Raw genomic sequence first — 7,252 nt, 5'->3', positions numbered from 1 at the left:
CTGCAGCTGATTGTCATCGGATGGCGTCCCTGAGCTTTGTGGCTGGGTCATGCCGATTGCTGAAGGAACCTACTTTGTTGCTTGCCTTTTTGGTTGCCACGGAGGGTCACCCTTCAGCCTCTTTGTGGGGTTGGGGTTTGATACAATTTGATTGCTGCAGTCCAGAAGAGCTTAACCTGTTGCAGTCTGTCGCTTACTGGGAAGCCTGTTGGAGCTGCAGGGAGTGACCACCTTGCTTCCTTGCACCTCAGCAGTGGCTGAAAGCTGCCAGTTACCCCACCTGTGGTTCTTGGGTCAAGGGTTGACTAATGCATTCTGGTTTGTGTTGTGATTCTGGTTATGCCATTTAAGTTCACTTGTAAATAACCTTTCCTATTATTCTTGTTTTGTAAATAAAGTGTAAATAGTTAAATCAGTTAAGTGTTAGACCTTCTTGGGACCATGGGCTGCTCTGTGGGGAGCAGGGGCCGGCTGGAAAGTAAATTGGTGCTGGCCAGAAGCCCTGCCCCACTCTCACCACCATCCCTGATATTGGGCAGGGGTGGCAACTATTGGTCTGCCACTTGGGTGACAATTTGTTGTACTTTTTATCAACTAAAGTGAGAAGAAATAGATACTTTGTTCATACATGTAGTTTAAGTTGGTTATGCTTAACTGGCAGACTAGATATGATCTGAGCTTAAAGGGGCTGTATGTTCACAGATTTCATTGAAGGGGCTTTAATATAGCTTTGAAAAAATGAGTGATAAAATAATTCCTTCTCTGAGTATTCCTCAGCAGGGCTGCTCATGAAAATGGTTTGCTCTGGTACGCTGAGGCAACGATATGTGTTTTATTCCGTTAAAGTGTGTGGGATCAGTATCGGGCTTGTAATACATGTGCATAGTTTCCACTATCTTCAAAAGGAATTTGGCTCAGGGCTCCTGTTCCTGAATTACTTGTACACAAGCTCTCTATAAAGTTCAGAGAAATTCTTAGGTTCATAGTAAACATGGACCAGATATTCAGAATCTTCCATGTTTGTGCCTTGTATTTGCAGATGCTGGGTGGCAGGTAAATGATGAAACTCAGTGATGCTTGGAGACTAAATATGTAAGTGCACCTGTGTATATCTCTGTGTTGGTATGTCTTAATCATATTCCTAGTTAAAGCTTAAGTGCACTTGTACATGTGATGGGGTTTTAGTCCTTAGGGTTGCATTCTATGCTTCTTAAATTGAAACAGTTTTTTATTGAAATGCTAGGTTTTATTTTTCCATCGCTGTATATATGTTATTGTCCTGGCAGCTGCAGGCACCCACTGAAAGCAGAAGTACAAGAGGCCCAATCCTTTTTCTTTTTTTTCTGACAGAGCCTGCCCATGCCTCCTGCAGCTGGGGGACCATTAATCTGTGCCATTAACCTGTCAGCTTGCCCCCTGGCTGTGGGAGAGGTGGACATGCTCCACAAAAAAAAAAGGATCAGACCCTTTGCTGCTTCTGCCTTCCACAGGCTTCTGTGGCTGGCAGGACTCCTGGGGCCACCTGGGGATGGCTTGCCCCTGGGGCAGCACCGGGAGGCAGCAGGAGGGTGGCTGGGTGTACAGGTGGCTAGAAAAGGCATGGAGATAGTGCATAGGGCATTGGGAGCCCGGGCAGGCTTGGGGAAGCTAGTGGCCCATCTGGGCAGCCCCGCACCTCATGCACCATCCCCACCACCTTCTCTGGCCCCCAGCTCCCCACCACCTTCTCTGGCCACCAGAAAATCCAGATGCCCATCTGCCACCTCCCTGTGCTGCCCCAGGGGCAGGCCAAGCTGTTCTTGGGTGGCCCCAGGTGTCCTGCCAACTGCAGGAGCCTGCTGAAGGCAGAAGCAACAAGGGGCCTGATTCTCTTTTTCTGCGGAGCCTGTCCATCTCTCCCATGGCTGAGGGGCAAGCTGACTAATGGCTGCAACGTTCTAAGTTGCAATGTTGCAAACTAAACTATACATCAGGATGTAGTTTAGTATGCAATGATGCAAACTCATTTAAAACCCCCAAAACTTGTGTATGTGTAATGTGTGTCACACCGTTAAGCTACACAAAATACATTTTCATCACGTGTACATCATGATGACATCACATGTACGAACGCCCTAAGATTCCTGGGAGCAATGGCAAAGAATGAAGAACCTGTTCGAACAATGGATCCTTGGTGTTATCTGCACATTGATTGTGTATCAGCAACCAAATCCAGGCAGGGAGAAATCCATCACAGATTTCTGTGGAGTTACTCTAAATTTATACCAATGTACCCAAGACAGGACTTAGTCCAGTGAGAGAGACTGCATAGAAAAACAAATTAGCTGTTGTGTAACATAGGGAAGTGGAGTCTATAACTTGAATGGGTAAAGTAGCATGGTGGAACTGGAAATGAACAGGCTAGATTAGCATATCCTGTGCCGTCTTCAAATTGGGCTCAATTTGTATGCGTTTGTGATAAAAACATGGGAGCTTACCCAGTGTAAAAGCTGTCTACTATTTAGAATTAGTGGTTGAATTGAATTTAAGAGGAGCTGCACTTGGTTGTCTCATTGCACTCGTTTAATCCACTGCAATTAGTGTGATAATTTTATTTCCTCATTTGACAAAATGGGCCCACTGGTACTGCAGTGTATACAATGCAAAAACCAAAAATCTCAAAAATCTCCATGCCAAGTGTAACTATTTAGAATAACATGGTCAAACAATGCAACTGGAATTGGAAATGCATGCTCAGTATTTTCTTATTTTCTCCTTGATCTCTAAGCTGAGTTTATACAGTCCTCTTTGATCACCGGGACTAAAATCACTGGGGGAATGATCTGCTTCTGGTAGTTTCCTTCAGTGGAAAAACCCAGGAAGATTTCCAGGCATAAAAATAACATACAAAAGTCTTGGGAAGGAGGGGCAGTTCCTGAGGTTATTATATAGCGGTAGGGTTTGGTCCTCTAATGGGATGGGTAAGAAGTTCAGCTTCCAGAAACTGTAGATCTCTGAAATTCACATATATTTAAAAGGATCCAATAGAAGTCAGAGGCAACTGCAAGCCTTTGAGACTTTGCATGGTCTCCAAGGCTGTCTCTTCTATTCCATGGCATCTCAAGTCCATTGCAAATGAGCTCACAATGGGTACTTTTTTACTCATTATGAGGTTCAGTCCTTCAGGGTTGCATTCTGTGCCCCTTAAATTGAAATAGTGTGTTTTATTTTTCCATCGCTGTATACATGATATTGTCTTGATGGCTGCAGGTGCCTGTTGAAGGCAGAGGCAGCAAGGGGCCCGATCCTTTTTTTTTTTTTTTTTTTTTTTTTCAGCAGTCTGCCTGCCTCTCCTGCAGCTGGGGGGTGAGCTGCTGGCGGGCTGAGCGGCCGCTGAGCTATGGGGGGCTCTGGTCCTTCCCTCCATGGGGCTGGCCAGGCAGGCTGCTAGCAGGACAGGTGCTGCCCCAGCTCAGTGGTGCCAAATTCAACTCTTCTCCAAGCCTGCCCAGGCTTCCAGTACCTATGCACCATTCCTGCCACCTTCGGCCACCAGCACACCCAGCCGTCCTCCTGCCACCTCCTCCAGCTGCTCCAGGAGCAAGCCAGCCCATTTCTAAGTGGTCCCAGGTGTCCTGACAGCCTCAGGTGCCTGCTGAAGGCAGAAGTGGTGAGGGACCTGATCCTTTTTTTCAGTGGACTCTGTCTGCCTCTCCTGTGGCCAGGGGTTGAGTTGACAGATTAATGGCTGCAATGTTCCAAGTTGCAACATTGCAAACTGAACTACATTGGGATGTGGTTTAGTTTGTGATGATGCAAACTCATTTAAAACCCCCAAAACTCATGTATGTGTGAAATGTGATGCCATTAAGCCATACAAAAGGAAATTTTCATTACGTGTACATGGTAACATCGTCACATGTGCAAGCACCCAATATAACCCAAATTATTTAAGGCTAGTTGGTTACTGTACAATGTGCCTGAATATGGAGTAATCCTGAGCTGCAATGGGACAAGTGCAAACCAGAAAACAGATTATGACATGGAAGCAGAATAGATATTCTTCTCTTACTTTTCACTGTGCCAAGTGAGTTGCTCTAGGCCTTTATGTTTATGAGGGTCAAGCAAGGGCTCTTGTAACTTGCTCTTTTCTTTTTCCTATGCAGTTGTTTACAGATTTACAACTAGATATCCTGCTCTCCTCCTACTCCTACAGATATAATTTGTTCAAATTGTAAAGCTGAGGGTGACCATACACACCTGAATAAGGGCCAAGAGACTTTCAGTCACTGGTTGAAGGTCAGGGTTGTGATCCAGTGCCTGATTAAATCTGTGGGCCTGTTTGCATTGACTCCAGCAAGTTTTGAACCTGGCCCTTCATGAATATGCTCTCTATTTTCATTAGAACATTCCAGTGTGTTTCCTTTCTGACTCTTTAGTCCCCTCAACTTTATATTAAAATTTTCAATAAGCCCTTGTTGTGACTATATTGTTTAATTGGGACATTGCCAGGAAACTTTATATTTAAAAAGCCCAAATAACTGTTAAAGTAGTATAAGTCATATAACCCTCTCCTGTAAATTTCCTGCAACCTTGCCTGGGACACATGCAGCTGTTTTAGGTAGGAATGAGGCAGATTTGCACTTGTGTAGTGTATGCTCTGAGTGGGCCCTGATCCAATAGAAAGACTAGGGGGAGAAAGATGAAGAGTGGGGGAGGTATGGTGAAAGCATTTCAGCTGTATTTAGCATAGCTGGATCATGCTGTTAGATTGATAGCTAGGAGTTACAAGGTACTGCTGCTGTGAGGAACAGCTCATCTAAAGCTGAATGAAAACCAAAATGAGGAACTTTCAAAACAGCTATCAGTAGAAATTATTCATTGCTGTACATGTGTGTGTGCACATGTATGCATACACACAGAATGGAAATTAGATGTGCAGGATGCAGTGGCACTTTTTATGGTGATTTTTGTGCGTTGTTTCTACTGTCAAGAGCAACCACACATCAGGTTACAATAATGACTGAATAGCAGATGGGGGAAAGTGAACCATTACAATTAAACTGTGGCTAACAGCACCATCCCCTCTCCACCCCTCCTTCCTTCAAGCTTTCCCAGCAGGCTTCTACTGTTTCTCTGCTCAACAGCCAGCTACTGTATCTTTTGCCTGGAAGTGACTTGCTTAGAACTGACAATTCCAATGGTCCTGAAGATCGACATGCTGGGACCACCTCACATGAGCAGCAGTTGTGAAAACCTGGCTCTTCCATCCACCATGAAAGTAAGCTCATTATGTCATTGTCAGAGGAAGCTGCCAGGACATGGATAGAGAGGCTGCATTTATTCATTTTGGTATTCCAGATGGGAAAGCACTGCCCTGATTCTAGCCTAGCAAGCTGGCTACCTGTGCATTGTATTGACTTTATACTTAGAGTATACAGATGTAGTGTACTCCCAGTGAACAAAGGAAGGAGGTTGTGAAGGATTTCTAGTAAAGCATGTTAAGTATATATAATTTTTATAAAAAAAAGAAAGTTTGGAATCTTTAATCAATGTTTTTCATTACCAAAAAAAGACCCCCCCCCAGTATGTTTTTTAAAAGGGCTTTTAAAAAATGCAAGTTATGACTGGAAATTGCTGATCTGCTCTAATGCTTAGTGCATATCTGCACTGCCTCCTAATAGCACCACAGAGTGTTGCAGAAGAGCAAAGCTGCCAGTCATCTCCCTACTCTGTTCATGCTGTCTGTCATTTTTCTTGGCGTGTGCCCAGGTCTGCTCCAGCATTGCATTTGCTTCTGGATTTAATGTACACCCAGTGGTACACAGCTCTCCACTGCAGTATCCCCAAGCCTGGTCTAGAGTACTAAAGAGACACTGTTATTCATGTTTCCTGAAACATGGTTATAATAAAATGAGCCTGCACCTGTGGATTCACTGCATGATATTTATGCTGCCACCAGAATTGGAGCCTTTTATCCTATGAACAGTCATCAAACTCAGTGGGATTGCTTGCGAATAAGAACAGCAGGCTTAGGCTTAGTGAAGGTCTTGCTCCCGTTGCAGTCAGTGGCAGAACTCCAGCTGATGTTAATGCATAGGATCAGGCCCAGCATGGATTGTAACATCCGTCTTTTGCCTAGAGGTGCATCATGTTTCAATTGCAGGACAATCCTCACAGAGGTTCTGTGCCCTTGCTGCCTGTTCACCATGCTAGCATGACCCCCATAGAACCATGTTACTAGGGCTTTCTTCTATCCAGTCACCACTACATGCATGATGCCCCCAAAGGAGACTTTGAAACCAAAGAGGAACTCTGCAGATAATTAATTCCTAAGATAACCTCAGAAGGGTTGGAGAGAAGACAATGGGCATTTTTACTCCCTTCCCATCAACCCTTCTCCCCTACCACTCGAAGATCAATTGACTGTCCATTTTTCACTGTCATTTCTTTTTCCTTTCCTTTGTGGATCCTAATCCCACAGTGTGGGAGAGGTGGGGGGCAGGGGGAGGAGGGAAGGAAATACTGCCACAGATACAGACAGAACTCCTATCATCTCTAGGCACAGTTTTGGGGTATGGTGGGAAAAGAGCCAATACAACTACAACAATCATGTCCTAATCAAAAGATAGAAGCACAGTTAGCTTCAGCTACATCTTGGAGATAAAATGGAACCCCTTGGCTCTTTAAATTGCCGTTCCACAGCATTCTTTCTACTATTTTGCTGGTTGCTACCAGACTCAGCCCTGTGTTCCCTGTTATGCGTCTCTTTTAACGTAAACAGAAAGATTTGGATGATTGGTTCAAACCATTGAGTTCTGTTACAGGACACCTTCACAGTCTCCAGTGACCTTGAAAACTCTCATCCCCTTTGACTCACCTTCCACGGCTTGATTGGAGAAGAAAATACAACAAAGGGGGTAGATGGTAGATGTTGTGACTGTAGGTGCTTGGTATGCTGGTCTCTGCTGCAGGGCTTCACCACCCCTTATACCAGGGGTGGGCAAAATACAGCCCATGGGCCGGATCTGGCCTGTGAGGCCATTCTATCTGGCCTGTGGGGCCCCTAAAAAATTTAGAAAATTAATATTTATCTTCCCTTTGTTCCTGTAAAAAATGACAGGAACCAAGGGCAGTAGGACCCAGGCTCTGGACAGCCCCATGGGCTGTGAGCGGCTGCAGCAGGGAGTGCCAGCCACGGGGTGGGGAAGGGGCTGCTTTTCCCTGTGCTCAGCTTTTCCCCAGGCTCCTTCCTGGGGCAGAGGAAAGTGGC

General features: G+C 45.1%; 1 long non-coding RNA gene across 1 annotated transcript in view; it reads left to right on the top strand.

Moving 5' to 3' along the window:
* The first annotated feature begins 1,033 nt into the window (after positions 1–1,033).
* LOC102388192 overlaps positions 1,034–7,252 on the top strand; it is a 7,728-nt gene continuing 1,509 nt past the window's right edge. The window contains exons 1-2 of the long non-coding RNA XR_323986.1: positions 1,034–1,092; positions 5,089–5,260. This is a non-coding gene — a long non-coding RNA (uncharacterized LOC102388192). The remainder of the gene's footprint in view (positions 1,093–5,088; positions 5,261–7,252) is intronic.

This window comes from Alligator sinensis, unplaced genomic scaffold (assembly GCF_000455745.1).
Source record: "Alligator sinensis unplaced genomic scaffold, ASM45574v1 scaffold649_1, whole genome shotgun sequence".
Lineage (NCBI taxonomy): Eukaryota > Metazoa > Chordata > Crocodylia > Alligatoridae > Alligator > Alligator sinensis.
This window is presented reverse-complemented; position numbering and strand designations above follow the sequence as displayed.